The following is a 16,989-nucleotide window of genomic DNA, read 5'->3' as shown; positions in this document are numbered from 1 at the left end:
TTGCTGGGTACTAAATTATTATACAGACTTGCAATGATATGTGATGAAGAGGAAGAAAGGAAAACTAAATTTAACATATTATTTTCTTAAATCTCATATCTGCTACCTTTGAAGTTCCATAAATATTCTGCTTGATATGAAATTACAAGTGGGAGAAAATGATGAATATCGTTTATTCACCCCACTGTATTACTTATTCTATGGCTTCAGGGAAAACATCCAGTTATTATCTTCAAGAAGTTTTTCTGCATCTTTTTCATTCTCTCCCTTGATTATTAAAACACAGACACAGGCAGTAATATCATTTGAATTATATCTGTACTTTGCAGGGGATTCTAAATTCTTGTGGTGAAGCAGATCTTTGTCTAAAAAAACTAAGAACCAAAAAAAGAAGCATACTAATACAGAATTTGTTTTCTTTGTCTTTTGTTGCTGGGACTTTTATGCAAAATGCTGGTCATTTGTAAATATTTTTAAAGCTAAAAACAGAGAAAGGCGAGAGATTTTCACAGCATTTAAGAAGCAGTATCAGAATTCTGTAATAGTAAAAATTACCCAGTACGTTAGAAAATGCCTCCACTTTTCTTTAAAAGAATTCAGTTATTTATAAACTAGGATAAGTCAAATAGTAAATATTAGAATTTATCTTACTCAACAATTAATAATAATGCCTACTAAAGTTATAGCTTGAATGAGAGTAGGATAAAACTTTTGGTCTAAATCTATAATAATGAATAATTTTCCACAAAACAAATTGTTTTGTGAGTCTCCCTGGTAACAGAAGCAGTAAGAGATGAAAATTATTGCTATTAAGTAGTCTAAAACACATTAGCCTTAAAGATCATGACTCCAAGACCCTTCCTGGGAAACCAGATTCATTGGCAGGGTATCACTGTGTGGCCAGTAGTTTCACGGATGGTCCTCAGGTCACTGAGGCTGCTTGAAGGAGGTTAAAAGACTGAGAGACTTAACTTGATGAGAGGGCCTAAGCCATATATATATATATGTTGTGCATCCCCAGCTTTCCACAGAATTCCTGACCCTGACTAGAAATTTGTTAAAAGTAAGCTTTTTGGATTGTAACTCAGAGCGCTCATCTCTAATCAAAAATAGCTAATGACTTCCTTTAGCAATTAGAATGAATCAAACCCCTTGAATGCTCAAAGGTCGTATATGGTATGCTCTGTAATTATTTCTGCAGCTTCATATCTTGCCACTTTCTCTCTTGTTCTCTGCATTTGGACTGAATTACGCTTCCTGTTGTCAACTAAAGAGTTAAGTGCATTCTTGTTCAGAGACTTTATACATTCTCTTCCCTGTACCCGGTATGAGCTTCCTCCAGCATGCTGGCCTTGGTCATCAGTCAGGTCTCTGCTCAAATGCCATTCAAATGTTATTGCTTCAGAGGTGTCTTCTCTGATCGATTTATCTGAAATCACCTTCTCAGTCCCTGCCCAGTATATATTTTTCCTTTATTCCAATATGCTGCTTTATTCTGTTTATAGCACTATTGCCATCTGAAATTTATCTATTCTTTTCATTATTTGTTGTCCTTCTTTCACTTACAAGAATCTGAGTACATGAGAGGTATCTACTTTATCCTCGGAGCCTAAAAGTTTTGGTGCCTACAAGCAATGTTATAAAAAAAGAATCTCCCGTGTATTTGGAAACTAATTATTTGAAGATGCAGGGTATATGCCCTTGTAATTCATTGTGAACTAACCCATTTTAATAAGATGATAAACTAGAAAGCCATGATGCTGTTTACATGCTGATATTAATCCCCGTCGTATGTTACTTACTTCACAAGCTAAAGTCAGACCTTCTGGTTTCCAGGCTAGATGGAAAATTTCCTTTTCAACTTGCATTTTTTCCAGTGGACTTTTTCATCACACAGCTTCTCAGTTATTGCAGATAAAAATAGACAATGCACTTATATATGTGATTGCATTTGAGATCAAGTGACTTTATTTTGCATATCTGCAACTCTTATTTTTATATTGATTGCTTTTTGAGATTGAGATTGGCCTTCAACACATCTACCACCTAGTCCACTGAGGAAAAAATATTCTATTCCACACGAATTACCACAAGTTATCACATATATTTTAGGGGGAAATTGGAAAATGCAATTAAATTTTAATTAGGATCTTCCTTCTATCTAATGAAGTTCAGAGCTCTTTTCTGATATTGTGTAGCCTTCAGAATCTAAAAAGATGCACATTGGCAGGATACCTCATAATGCAGGTGGTAACTAGTTTATTTCTCCACACTGAATATTCCTGCAAAAAGGAAAGATGTTTTCTCTGTTTCCTTGCCTAAGTCACAGGCATGAGCAGATACACTCCATATTGTAGCATTTATGACAGTATATTATTCTCTGCTCACACTTTTCCCTCCACTAAACTACAAGCCTGAGTGCACAGGAACCGGGCCTGCTTGTCCACGTTAGTTTATCCCTGGTACCTAACATAGATGCTGGCACAGGAGAGGTACTGAATGAATATTAGTTAAAAGACTGAATGAACAAGAGAAATGACAACAAATACTACACATATTTGTATTTTAATAATAAACTGTTGACCTGCACCTTCCTTAAGGCGTACTCTGAGAATTACTTTAAATGTACCAAATTATGTATCACTGAAAAAGATAGCTGACGATTATTTGCTGCAGGGATAAGACTGAGATGGGCTTAATAAGAATATTAAAAGAGGTCTTTATTTGATAGAAACATTGTTTTTGATTCCTGGATGATGAAAATAGATTGATACCCAAGTAATAATTGAGGCTATTTGGTAACATCTGTTTGTAACATCGCCTAAAAATGCCAAAGTTGAGTTAGTTTCTCTAAATAAATAGACAATTTTGGTTTTTTACCATTATCTGTTACATAAGGTAAGATAGGGCTTGGAAGCCAAGAGGCTCTGCTTATAAAATTATTGCCAATTGGAGTTGTGTAATTACAGAATGGGCTGGAGCAAGTTTTGATTTCATTTGATTTGATTTTAATTGGTTTTAAGGATCATTTCCACTTAAGCAATGCTAAGAAAACACTGGAGGATAAGATGGTTATAAACTCTACTGCAAATACACTAAAATACAGTTTTCAATCAGAATATGTGTTAACTCTAAAATGATATCTCACTCTCTTTAATTTTTCACCAGATGTCTCATGTGTCTTAATTTTCTTTAAAATCAGGATCTAATTTCCGGTCAATATGATAATGGAAGGTCTTGCTTCTATGCACAGACTCTGTTGAAAATCCATGGAACTAATAAATAAAATATAAAAGGAGAGTTCTGCTTCCACCAAGGATGCAGAAAACTATAAAAGAATGCCATCTCCAACATAAAAAAAGAAGAAACACCAAATAATCTACAAAATCATAATTTTCTTAAGCTCATCATAGAAAAATTTTAAAAACCTGCATTCAAGGGGTAGAAATCCCCTCCATGGAGAGAAGGACTTCATGCTTTATAGAGCATGGGAGAAGGAGGTGATTGCCATAAACGTGGGTAAGATAAAATCAGCTCTGAATTTTATAAAATCTTCATGGTCAAGTGTGGGCTAGCATATCAATTTGGCATAGCTGGGAGCTCCAAAAACAAAGGCAGTTTACAATTAATCTCAAGATGTTTTCAACAGGCCTCCACCAGTGCTCACAAGAAAGATTGGAAGTAGGACATGGGTCTGGGGAGAGATGCCACTTGGTGGCACAGAAGTACAGGAGTGATGGAGTGCCACTGGAAGACAGTCATGATGACACACCTGCTTCCCAAGACACTTGCCTCATAGAAAGTAGAGGCTTTACGCCGATGGGCAGGGGCAGATAATCATTCCACCCACAGTGCTCATACAAAATCCATTGCTTCTGGTGGAATGGAAGAAACAAACTCTGTTTGCCTCTGGGACACAGGTGGAAAACACTTCCAAACCCACAACACAAGCAATGATTCATTGCCAATGAGGTAGGGTAAAAGAAAAAGCCCTCTATCCCTAGGCCCAATGTTATGTATGAATACCAAGAAGACATCTCTACTGCTGATGATGGAACAGAAAAATCCCTCCTACCTAAGACCCATCACTTGTAGAAGACACAGTTTAGCTGCAGTGGAGACATGGGGCAGGAATGCTGAGGAGTCGCCACCTCTTAGGTCCAGGTACATAGAGCCTTGCCTACGACTTAGTCTGATCCAGGAGAATAAAGAACGCCTCCTGGCCCCACAGTGTGGAAGAAGCAACAACAGTCTGTTACCATCGAGAGGGGAGAATCCTGGAGAAAGATCCCCTCCACGGCACGTGAATGCAGTAACTGCTGAAAGCTGAGAGTGGAGCAGGAATCTTAAGAAAAGGTTTCTAGCACAGCAAGAGCCTTTTCAAGTGTAAGGGAACTGCAGCCCAGCAGCCACCGTTGTTTTTAATGAGCTGACGGAAGAAAAAGTACACCCAAGTACAAGTATGACTTACCTCATGTCCTACTGTTCCTCTCCACACAGTATCACTACTAAATCAAAAATTATAAGACACACAAAAGCAAGAAAAAACATATTTTAACGTAAAAAATAATCAACAAAACTAGACTCAGAAATTTATGCAGATGCTGGCTCTATTAGAGAGAGACTACAAAATAATTATGAAGAATGTGGCAAAGGATCCAGTGGAAAAGGTGGGCAACATGCATGAGAAGATAGAGAATTTCAGCGGAGAGGCAGAAACTATATAAAAAGTCAAAAGAAAATGCTATCTATATAAAAATATAACACCAGAGATAAGGAATTCCTGTAGTGGACTCAAGAGCAGGCAGGGTACAGTTGAAGAAAACAACAGTGAATTTGAAGACATGTTGACAGAAATTATCCAAGCTGGGATATAAAAGGAAAACAAATAATAAACAAACAAGGAAATAAAATAAAACCAGAGTATCCAAGAGCTGTGGGATAATATATTCTGGCCTATTATCTGTGTAATTGACATTCCAGAAGGCTGAAAAAAAGAGAATGGGTGCAACATAAATGTGATGAGATAATGACCAAGAATTTTCCAAAAATAATGCAAAACAAATCACAGATCCAAGAAACCCAGAGAATCCTAAGTAAGACAAATTAAAAAAAAAAAAAATTGCCTGATGCGTAGCAGCCAAAATGCTGATAAACAAACATGAGGAAAATAGCTGGAAAGCAACCAAAAAAAAATTACGTAAAGAAAAAACAACAAAAAAATCTGACAGATCTTGTCAGAAGCTCTGCAAGCTATGAGATAAGGGATGACATTTTCAAAGTATTAAAAAAATATTCAATTCAAAATTCTAAACCTTCTGAAAATGTTTCAAAATGTCTAAAGTTCTTGTATTGATTTCTCTATTGGTTTTACATTTTCAATGTCATTGATTTCTGCTCTGATTTTTACCATTTGTTTTCTTTTCTTTAATTTTCATTGTATTTGTCCCTTTACTAGTTTTGAGTTGTGGGATTTTTTTTAGGAAGACGTTGAAGTGTTAATTTGAGACATTTCTTCCTTCTTAATATAAACATTTAGTGCTGTAAATTATACGCTAATTACTGCTTTGGTGACAATGCAATTTTAATATATTTTGTTTTCCTTTCCGTGAAGTTAGAAACACTCTCTGATTCTCCATCTGATTTCTTCTTTGACTTATGTTTTGTCTAGAACTGTGTTATTTCATTTCCATATTTTGGGGGATATTCCAGAGATCTTTCTCTTATTTTCTGTCATTGATTTTTATTTTATTTTTTTTTTTTTAAGGAAGATTAGCCCTGAACTAATTGCTGCCAATCCTCCTCCTTTTGCTGAGGAAGACTGGCCAAGTGGTGCCATGTCCACACCCGGGATCCGAACCAGTGAACCCCGGGCTGCTGAAGCAGAACATGTGAACTTAACTGCTGCACCACTGGACCGGCCCCTGATTTTTATTTTAATACCATGTGTCAGAGAACATACTTGGCATGACCTGAATCTTTTTAAATTTACTGAGAACTTATTACCACCAATGCATTCAGTTTCCAAGTACTCAGAGATTTTCCTGTTATGCTTTCTTACTGGTTTCTGATTTGATTGCACTGTGGTCAAACATCACTTTTAGTATGATTTCAAATCTTTTAAATCTGTTGGGGTTTGTTTTCTGACCAGAAGATGGTCTCTCTTGGTATGTGTTCTGTGGGTGCTTGAGAATAATGTGTATTCTGCCGTTGTTGGGGGGAGTGTTCCATAAATATAGATTAAATCCTGTTTGCTGATTGTGTTATTGAATTCTTTCACATCCTTGCTTATTTTCTGTCTGGTTTCATCAGTGGGTGAGACAGTGTTGATGTCTCTAATTATAATTGTATAATTTGTCTTTCTTCTGCCAGTTCTATTAGCTTTTGTTTAACATATTTTGAAGCTCTGTTGTTTGGTGTAAGAACACTTAGAACTGCTCTGTCTTCTTGCTAATTGACAGTTTTCACATGATGGACCTCTTTGTCTCTAGTAATTGCATTGCTTTGAAGTCGACTTAATCTGATATTAACGTACCTATCCCTGATTTCCTTTGGTTAATATTTGCATGATATATCCTTTCCCATCCTTTCACGTTCAACTTATCTGCAGCATTATATTTGAAATGGGTCTCTTGTAGATGGCATATAGTTGGCTCATGCTTTTTATTTTGTCCACTCTGCCAATCTGCTTTAATAAATTGTATTTAAAACATTTACATTTAATGTAATATTATTGTATTAGGGCTTAACTCTGCCATTTTATTTTTCATTTTATACTTGTTCTCTCTGTTTTCTGTTTCTCTGGTTTCTTTTTCCTGACTTTCTCTGGCTTACTTGAATATTTGGGGGAACTTTATAATATTTAAACAAATAAGAAAAAATTTTGCATATTAACATATGAAGGTATCAACTCTGGGTCTCATCATTAGTTTGTGTGGATGTATATTTCTTTCTGGTATCATTTTCTTTCTGCCTGAAGGACATTCCTTAAAATTTCCTTGTAGTATAGATCTGATGGTGATAAATTATTGTATGTTTGTGCATTCAAAAAGTCTTAATCCCCCCCTTTATTTTTGTTTTTTTTTTTAAGATTGGCACCTGAGCTAGCAATTGTTGCCAATTTTCTTTCTTTTTTCTGCTTTTTCTCCCCATATTCCCCCAGTACACAGTTGTATATTTTTTTAGTTGTGGGTCCTTCTAGTTGTGGCATGTGGGATGCTGCCTCAACATGGCCTGACAAGCGGAGCCATGTCTGTACCCAGGATCCAAACTGGCAAAATCCTAGGCTGCCAAAGCATAACGCACAAACTTAATGACTTGGCCATGGGGCTGGCCCCTCCCCCTTTTTACTGAAAAGAATTTGGCTGGATAAATAATTCTGTTATGAAAGTTTTATTTTCCCCAAACTTTAAAGATATTGTTCTACTCCCTTCTTACTGACCATTATCTTCATTTTGTTCCTTTGCTCATAATATGCCTTTTTCTCCAATAGCCTGTAAGGTTTTCTCTTTATCTCTGGTTTTAAGCAATTTGACTATGATATGCTTTGGTGTAGTTTTCTCCATGTTTCTTTTATTAGGGGCACATTGAGGTTCTTCTATCTGTGGATTTATGATTTTCATCAAATTTGGAAAAAATTCAGTCATTATTTCTTTAAATAATTTTTCTGTCTTCTCCCCTTCTCTACTTTGCAGACTGCAATTACATATAAATTATGTCAAAGTTTTCCCACTGTTCAGTGATATTCTGTTTCTTCTTACGATTTTTCTTAATCTATGTTTTTCTTTTAGTAAAATTTCTATTCCTATGTTATTGAGTTCACTAACTCCTCTGCAATTTCTAATCTACCATTAATCCCATCTAATGTATTTTTTTATCTCAGATATTTTAGTTTTCATCTCTAGAACTGTGTTTTTTTTAAATATATCTTTCATGGTTCTGCTTAACTTTTTGAACATATAGAATATAGTTATCATAACTTTTAGTTTCTTTGTTAAATCTAACAACTTTGTCCCCTATGGGTCTATTTTGATTGGTTACTTTTTCACGTGTCTAGCAATTTTTTAATGGATATCATTTTTGTAAATTTGACTTTTTAGGATGGTGGACATTTTGTATTCCTATAAATATTTTGACCTTTGTTCTGGGATGAAGTTGGGTTTCCTGGAAATAGTTTCATCTTTCCATCCTAGCTTTTAGGATTCGTTAGACGGGACTGGAGTAGTGCTCAGATTACAGCTAATTATTCCACTCTACTGAGGCATGACCCTTCTGTATGCTCTACTCAATTTTCCCTGAATTATGAAGCTTTCCCACATTCCTAGAGGTAACAAGCACTATTCCTGCCCCTGTGAGAGCATCAGAGAGTGTTCCTCTTGATCCCTTTGCATGTTTCTTTGCCCAGTCTCGGGTGGTGTCCTCACATAGATTGTATGATCAGCATTGGGTTGAATACTTGAGGAGGATCTTCTGTAGATCTCTGGAATTTTCTCTCGGTGCAGCTCCTTCTTATATTGTACTCTGTTTTTCAAACTTGAGCCACCTTGGTCTTCCTGGACTCTCAGCTCCACCTCCTCAGAGAAATTTTCAGGCTCTGCCTGAGTATTCGCTTTCTGTAATGTGACCTGAAAACACTCTGAGTGGAGTAAAGCTCAGACAATCACTGTCCTTCATTGTTTGATGTCTTGAAAACAACTTTTTTATATAGTTTGTCTGTTTTTTGACTGTTTCAAGTGGACGGGTGAATCAATCTATATTTTCCATCTTTTTGGGAACAGAAGGTAATATTAAGTTTTTTAAGCTGGAAGGAGTATATGCTTGTTTGTTATACTTTCCATATATTTTTCTATTATTTTTATAAATTACATGTTATTTTACAATGTTATTAAAATAATAAATCAGCTTCAGTTAGGAGCTGGAACTTTGATGTTCAAGTTTGTGTTGCAGCAGTTGGTAAGAGTAACAAAACAAGATCATCAGAACAACATCATGTTGTCATTGCTTAATAACTGATGGGACCATGACAGCATCTCAGACACTAGAAAACATGAATATTCATTCAGTTTACTTTGAATCAGATTGTGACATCAGAATGAAGCTTCAAGGGTATGTTCTTTCAAGTCTTTTGACTTCAGGGCAGACAGTAGTGTCAAAACATTGCCATATTGTGATAGGAAGCTCACCTGCTTCTTTCTCCCCTTGGAATTATTATCAAGTTTTGAAATTGGCTGTAGTCATCACACTTAAGCTTTGGATATTGAATTGTGAATAGTATATTAGCAAACAAGCTAAAGAAATCAATAAGCAGTCAGCAAGTTCAGAAGCTGTTATATTGGACTACTTTAAGATCAACTACTGTTTCATTAACAGAATTTTTCACTAGGATATTAGAAAAATGTTAAGTGCTCTCTTTTTTAAGTGGGTTAGCAGTTCACCTTCATGAGGAAAATGAGAAAGCACAAAGTTTCTCCCTGTCTCTCTCCCTTCCTCACTGTCTGAACGGCCTAGTTAAGCTCTAATAGCATGTTTTGGGGGGAAATTGATATATCAATAGGTTACCTACACCTTTCATAAGTATAATTGAAAAAGCTTTTCATTTGTTATCAAATCAAGTATCTGGTTAAAATTATAGGATTTTTATTCTTAATGCCTACAAAGATATATACCTCTCTGTGTTAGGTAGAATAATGGTTCACCAAATAGATATGTATCCTAATCCCCATGACTAATGAATATATGACCCCATAAGGCAAAACTGACTTGGCTGGTGTAATTGAGTCAAGGAACTTGAGATGGAGAGATATTCTGGATTACCTGGGTTATCCTGGATTATAGTGGGGCCCAATATAATCACAAGGGTCCATAGACAGGAATAGAGGGAAGCAGGAGAGCCAGAGGCAGAGGAGGAGATGTAACAATGGCAGCAGAAGTTGGCATAACGCAAATATTGGAAGAAGAAGCCACAAGACAAAGAATGTAGGCGGCTCCTGGAAGCTGGAAAAGGTAAAGAATGAATTCCCCCCCAGAGCATCCAGACTGAGGCAAGTCTGGCAGCATCTTGAGTTAGCCCAGTGAGCCTGATTTTAGGTTTCTGCTCTCCAGAACTGTAAGAGAACAAATGGGTGTTGTTCTAAGCCCCTCCCTTGTGGTAATTTATTACAGTGGCAACAGGAAATTAATACACTCTCTAATAAGGCATTACTTTTTACTCTATCTTGAAGTTATTTACGTAAAATAGTTTTTTTTTAACCTAATGTACTATAAGATTTTTGAGGTCAAGTATTTATAAACACCATATTGCTTAACCTAATGCCTCTTACTTTGTGTCTTCTAGATATAAAACAACCTCACCACCAATCACATCCATGCAATGGAAGGTCCCCAATAAGTGACAGTTCTAACTATTATCAAAGGAAAAATTCTATGAGGAATGAAGCACAGAATAAATCAAGTGAGAATATATACAGTACTAACTATTAACTTTCTAGCATTTTCTGACCTTATCTTTCTAGTATTTTGGCTTTTAGGTTTGACCTATTGTTTTAAAAAGAAAAAACAACATTGAAAATGTTACATATTTGTGCCAGTATATCACTATTTAGGTGGCTTTAATGGGAAGATGTAAATATTGGGATTTTTTCCGCCATATCTTTGCAGTATTAGAAGTCAGAAATGAAAATATATCTATAGAGGTTCAGAAATTTAGGCTTCCCAGTTTTAAAGACGTTCAGAAGAATTTTCTTAGAAATCTGCCTTGTGTTTAAAGGTTTTCAATTTCTATAGCAAAATTACAGCGTGTGGGGATGAGGTAATTGGATTTTCTTTTCTTTTTGGTGAGGGGATAAAGAAGCTGTGATAGGGATGAGAATTTGGGGAGGAGAAGAAACCAGAGAGGGCCTTATCTCACTAAATACAGCTTCCAAACATACCTTGGAAAGTTATCTAAAAGGACAGAAGTTGAGCTGCGTATGGACGTGCCCAGGATTGCATGTGAACTGAACTGTTGGCCACAATGATCGAGCCTCGTGCTTCACAATTGTGGCTTGTCTTTTCCTTGTGAAACTACACTGTGTGGACACACTCCCGTAATAGTCAGGAAACCGAATAGGGTGATGGTGAGAAATTTTCATATCTATCTTTTGGGGAGAGGCAAAAATGCAGAACTCTCATTGGGAATGCAATGGGATAACAAGATCCCTGTGATTATTAACCTTGTAATATATCCAATTAAAAATGGAAAATTCATTGTTGGGAGAATTCTCCACAGGCCTCTCATGTTTCTGCATGTCTTGTAAGCCAAGACAATGAGATCTTTTGTTCCCGAGTAACTTTCCAGTGATGTTTATGGAGTAAACAACCTTGGAAGAAAGGGATAGTGCCTTCCTCCAGAGAAAAGGCAGGTGTATTTGACATTCAGAATAATATCTCCCTATGGGGAAAAGTTTGCGCAGGTTTTTGTGCAGCCTCCCTGTAAAAGGTCGGATTTTCCTAAATGTGTAGCATCTACCTGTGTGCTCCTTGTCATCCCAGTGAGATTTGGGAGGACAAGGAGCACTGGCATCAACGTGAAGCTCACGCTGCCAGCTGTGCAGTGGGTAATAAAGTCTTTTGTCTCTGACCCAGGAAATCATGTCTTCTGCTAGTACCCATGAAACCACAGCAGGCTAATTTGTTAGCTTACAAGTAGGAAAATCTCAGATCCTACACATTCAACTGAGTTTCTAACGTTCAACGAAGTTGTTTTTTCATTGGTAAATTAAGGATTCCCATGCTCATTGATTTCATTCAGACCTATAATTTCATGCTTATGTGCTGTGACACAAATTGAACAAACATGCAGACTGACTCAGTAATTCTCAAAATGTATTCCCTAGACCATTTTCATGAGAATCTCCAGATGTATCTGTTAAGAATATATACCCCTGGGTCACACAGCACACTTATTGTAACAGAATCTTTGAGTGGGCGACAAGGATATATAGTTTAAAAAATATCCTCAGGCAATTCTAAAACACTCAAATATTTGTCAGCACTGAACTTTGGAGTATAAATAAATGATAAGTAATTTATGGCCACACATTTCCCTTTCTAGTTGCTAGGATACTTGGCTTTTTAAAATTAAATGTTGTGGTTTATTGGGAAGCACTTCTTGGACAAATAGATTTGTTTAGAAAGAATGGATTAGTGGGGAGGAATTACCAGCTCTCTAGCTCTGTCAGAACAAGCATGAGGCTTCACACTGAAGAGAATTCTTTCAAGTTTCTAAGCAATCCATGATCATACTGGCATCACTTTATATTTTTAGGTTTGCAAGTTCAGCTCTTAAAAGGTTGATTTTAGTGTTTAGGGTGTTTTGGTTTTTTTAAAGCTTTGCTTATTCCATCTGCAATGGGCACAGTCTTTTACCAATCAGCATTGCTGACTTATGTTTGACTTACAGACCCAAACAGTAACATTTCAGCAGGGCTACGGAGGTGGGCGACAACAGTATTCCCTGTAAATCAGTTACTAAATTATCCTTTGTATTTGCTAACAAAATTAAAACTATAAAGTTATTGCCATAGAGTGGAAAGAGTGTGGCTATGAATTAAATCCTGGCTTTTTCCCTTCTTGGTTCTGAGATCTTAAACAATTAACAAAATATTTGAGTCTGGAATTATATAAAATGGTTACAGTTAAATTAAATGACCTATGGAACCTACCTGTTACATAGTCCTCAATAAGTATCAAATTCTTATTTTAACGGACTATGTAGGAAGGGTCATGAACATTAAACACCCTGACATTAAAAATTACCAAATTATTACAAAATCTACATTTTGAACAAGATTTAAAGAAACATACACCTAAATACATTTATACAATTAGATACCGTCATTATGAATATTAATTCTTACCACTATCTGGTAAATGGAACATATACCTATACACATTCAAAGGCTGATTTGTCCCCAAGATTAATTTTAAAATAAAAACTCTCCAAGAATTTTTGGATGGATATAAAGCTTCAACTAATTGGTAATACTCCGCCACCTCCCATAGCTTTGCAAAATCATCGCCTTAAGTTCTGAAATAGGAAATATTTTACTGTCTTGCATTTTTTTACTCTGACTTGGACAAACGGATGCTTAGATTTTTTTTGCTACTATTTGTAATGACTCTGTTTCTGTAAATTCAAGCTCAGAAAGTCTTAAGTGAGAGAATAGTCCTAAATAATCAATTTCTAAATCTTTTGAAGAGCTTAAAGGAATAGATTAGGTGTGGCAATTTCATTGAAGAATTGATAATCTTTCCTATCCCTGTAAGCGTCTTAATTTACTAAAATTTTTGTGTGCCTATGAAACTAAAGTTTACCACAAGTTCACTAAAAACAACTATTTTTTTTTTAAAAAAAGAAAGTACTGTGTTACAAATTTGAAGTCAATCCATGAGTTAGAGAATCAAGGTAAGGATACAAGTTCGCTTTTGCATGTAAAATCTGTCTCAGATATCCAGGAGATATACCTTCTGTGATCCATGGATATAAGACTGTAGATGCTGTATCAGTCAGGATTAGGTTTGACCACATACGAAAGAAAACCTCTGGTAAAGCATTTAAACATGACTCAATTTACTAAATCTCCCACATTAAAGAGATCCGGAGGTCTGTGTCTCACAGCTGATGTTGGTGCTCCATGTCTTCTGGCCTAACCTGGTTTCATCTCTCTATTCTGCCATCTTCAATCTGTGTCCTCCACCTCATGTTGGTAGGACCCGTCACTGTATCAAGTAGCAGAAAGGAGAGAGAGTTTTTCCTCTATTTCAAGGGAAAAAATATCAGCTTTCCTTAATACCATGTTATATTTCTGCTTCCAATTTGTTGGAAGAATTTAGTCTCATGATCACAGTTGCAAAGCAGTGAGAGAGCAGAATATTGACTTTTATTCTAGACAACAACGTGACTAGATAATACGGAATTTATTACTAATGAGGAAGGAAATGGTTGGTGTCGGGTAAGTCGATTAAAATCCCTCCTACAAATATACAAATTATTGGGAGGAGCAAGAGACAGAGGTGATGTATACATGCTTTCTTATTGAGAACTCTTGAATGTTTTGAAAAATTTCTTCAAGTATCTTTCTACCTACTGGAAATTTTATTTGACTGCTGGAAGAAGCAACTTATTTCAGTTAAAAACAAATAACAACAAAAAGCCCTCTGAATAGTCTTAAATTTCCCATTTCTTGGATATGGAAATGCAGGCTGTCACCAACAGTTGGATATTTTACTGAAATTATCTGAAATTAAATATTTGTTATCACTTTAGGTTCATAATCAGATGCAAAAACCTAAACGGTGTATTATCTAGGATAATAAATTCTAAACCTGTTTCTTAATCTAAATTTATCTCTGAGATAAACCACTCTAACTTACTTTATGAAGCAAGAAAATGAGGAAGTAATGTATTCTAATCCCGTACAAAAATCTCTGTCTCCTGAAACCAATAACTTTTTCTCCCCCCTGTTGAATTCTCAGTAAGGAGACTTCATAGCCTCTTTTACTCAGTTTCTCTTTCTCTCTCTTCCTTGCTCTCTTTCTCTGTCTCTGTAATGATACATATTGTATTTCTAGTAAATATAATGAAAAAGAATCATGATATTCCTCTTCTGATGTTCAATTCAAATATTATTTAGCACATAAAGAACATGCCTGGCTATGTGGTAGGTGACAATAAATGCTAAACAAACTTCAGAAAGCAAAAGCCACATAGAGTAACATAATGGAATTTGTAATCTACGTTTTCTTTCATGGAAGACAAATCAGTGAAAAATTTGTTTATTCGCTGGTAACAGAGGCTTAAATTAGCAAATTAATTAAAATATTGGTGTTCATTTTTCTCTCATACAAAATAAAGCCAGGAACTGGTTAGATCAGGGAAGGCACAGTGGTTCCATGATGTTGACAGAGTCCCAGACTCTTTCCATCTCTCTGCCTCTCCTGCTATAGCGTGTGTGTCTTTCTGCACAGTTGTCCCGTGTTTGAATTAGTTGAAGCTCCAGCCCATCATATTCTCACTTCAAGTAGAGGAAAGGGGACAGCCAAAAAGGAATGTGCTGGTTGACTCAACGCAAATTAGGAAGCTTTGCTGGAAGCCCCACTGAATGACTTCTGATTATACAACTCAAGCCACAGCATTAGTCACACACCCAACCCAATCTCAAAGGGAGGCTTGGAATTGACCTTTCTCAGATGGGTGTATCACTCCCTCCTCGTGAAAGCAGTGTCTTGTCTTTAACTGTGAAGAGGAGCCTGGACACTGAGATTATGACGAAGAGTTTCAGCCACAGTGCCAGCTCACAAAAACTTCCAAGAAACAAGTGGTATTTGCTGCACCCCAAGATTTGCCAGGTTAATATGCCTCCACAACCCTAGTAAGCTGACTGGAAATGGTCTGTCTCTTGACCTTCAGTGGGAATTTAAGCCCACTTCAACATTTGCGACTTTGTGTAGAGAGCAGTGAAATGGCACTAAAAAGAAAGCATCCTTCGAGAAACGGGAGGATTATCCTCCTGGAGACTTTCTCTCTTAACCTTTCCAGAGAAACAAATACTGAAACCAATTATCTCCTTTTGAGTAAAGAATATAGAGGAACATTGTTTTTACAGAGAGAAAATTGCCTAAGACCCTGGGAATTCATTTTCCATTTTCTTAAGTCACGTCACGTTCATCTGAACTTTCCCGTGCAGTCCTCTGTCTTACTCTCAAACCAGCACCTTCTCTGGTGATTTGTCTACCTGTAGCTATTAATGACAGTCAGAATTTCTTCTTAAAAACAATACTTGGTAAATCAGTGGTTAATTTCCGTTACTGAAATCAGACTCTGGTGAATAATATGATATTCAGTTTCTCCATGGAAACAGTTTTCAAAATGAGACCTCATTATGATCATGGCCTATTAACGAGACCATTGGACTTCTTAAAACGCCTTTCCTAATTCCAACAGTATTCACAAAATAAGGAAACTATTAAATACACATTTGTACTGATATTATACAGTATTTCTATGCTTAAATGTCGGGAAAAAATACAAAAATTCAGATGTGGATTACTTCAAAAGCAAATTTTAAATCAATGTTTACTTGTTTTTGCACTAATCACAGTTGTCATTATAGTTTTTAAAATACTTTCAGAATCAGAAATTCAATATGACATCAACAATACTTTTTTTAAGATAAAAATCCATTTATGAAACTAAGTGGCAAATTCCTCACCTTCTTTTCATAGTAATCAGAGAGAAAGACAACATACAATGTATTTTAATGTATGCCATAAGAAGGAGAAAGTAAACACAGTTTGGGAATTTAGGTAGTTATATTACTGTAACCTCTTCATTTATTTATGAAGTGATTGGTTATTCACCAGAAATACATTTTGATTCAATATCTAATATGCACTGGGTCTCTTAGTGGATCTTCAGTGTACTAGGTTAGGGAAAAGATTTATAGTCAGCGTCAACGTTAACTATTTAGTTATCTTTCTTTACAAGGAACTTACTGCCTCAGTTCACTTCCCCTCCCTCTAGTGGCAAATTCAGAAAATAGTAGAGATGACACATAGTGCTAAATTGAATATAATCCAGTATCAACATTTATGGCACAACTGATAAGTGCTTTGGAAGGTTAAGGCAGGCAGTTCAATGGGGACTGGAGTTATTTGGAAAGGTGATGGATTTAAAATGGCTTTAGATGACTGCAAAGGCTAGGATGGGCAGAGGGAAGGGAGATCACTTTAGTTAGGAAAACAGTAATATGACTAGCTCTTATTTATCAAAAAAATGTTTAAAATAAAATTTAAAGTTGCTATTGTAATAGTAATTGTGTAAATAGGAAACAAAGGAAAAAATATAAGGGAAGTGATTTCATTATAGAAAAGATCCCTTTTAATAAGTCATTCAATCCATATTCCATACTCATTTTAATGTGGAAAAGAGGAAGTTTGAGTCAGGCTTGT

This window comes from Equus asinus, chromosome 5 (genome assembly GCF_041296235.1).
Source record: "Equus asinus isolate D_3611 breed Donkey chromosome 5, EquAss-T2T_v2, whole genome shotgun sequence".
NCBI lineage: Eukaryota > Metazoa > Chordata > Mammalia > Perissodactyla > Equidae > Equus > Equus asinus.
Note: the sequence above shows the minus strand (reverse complement) of the source record.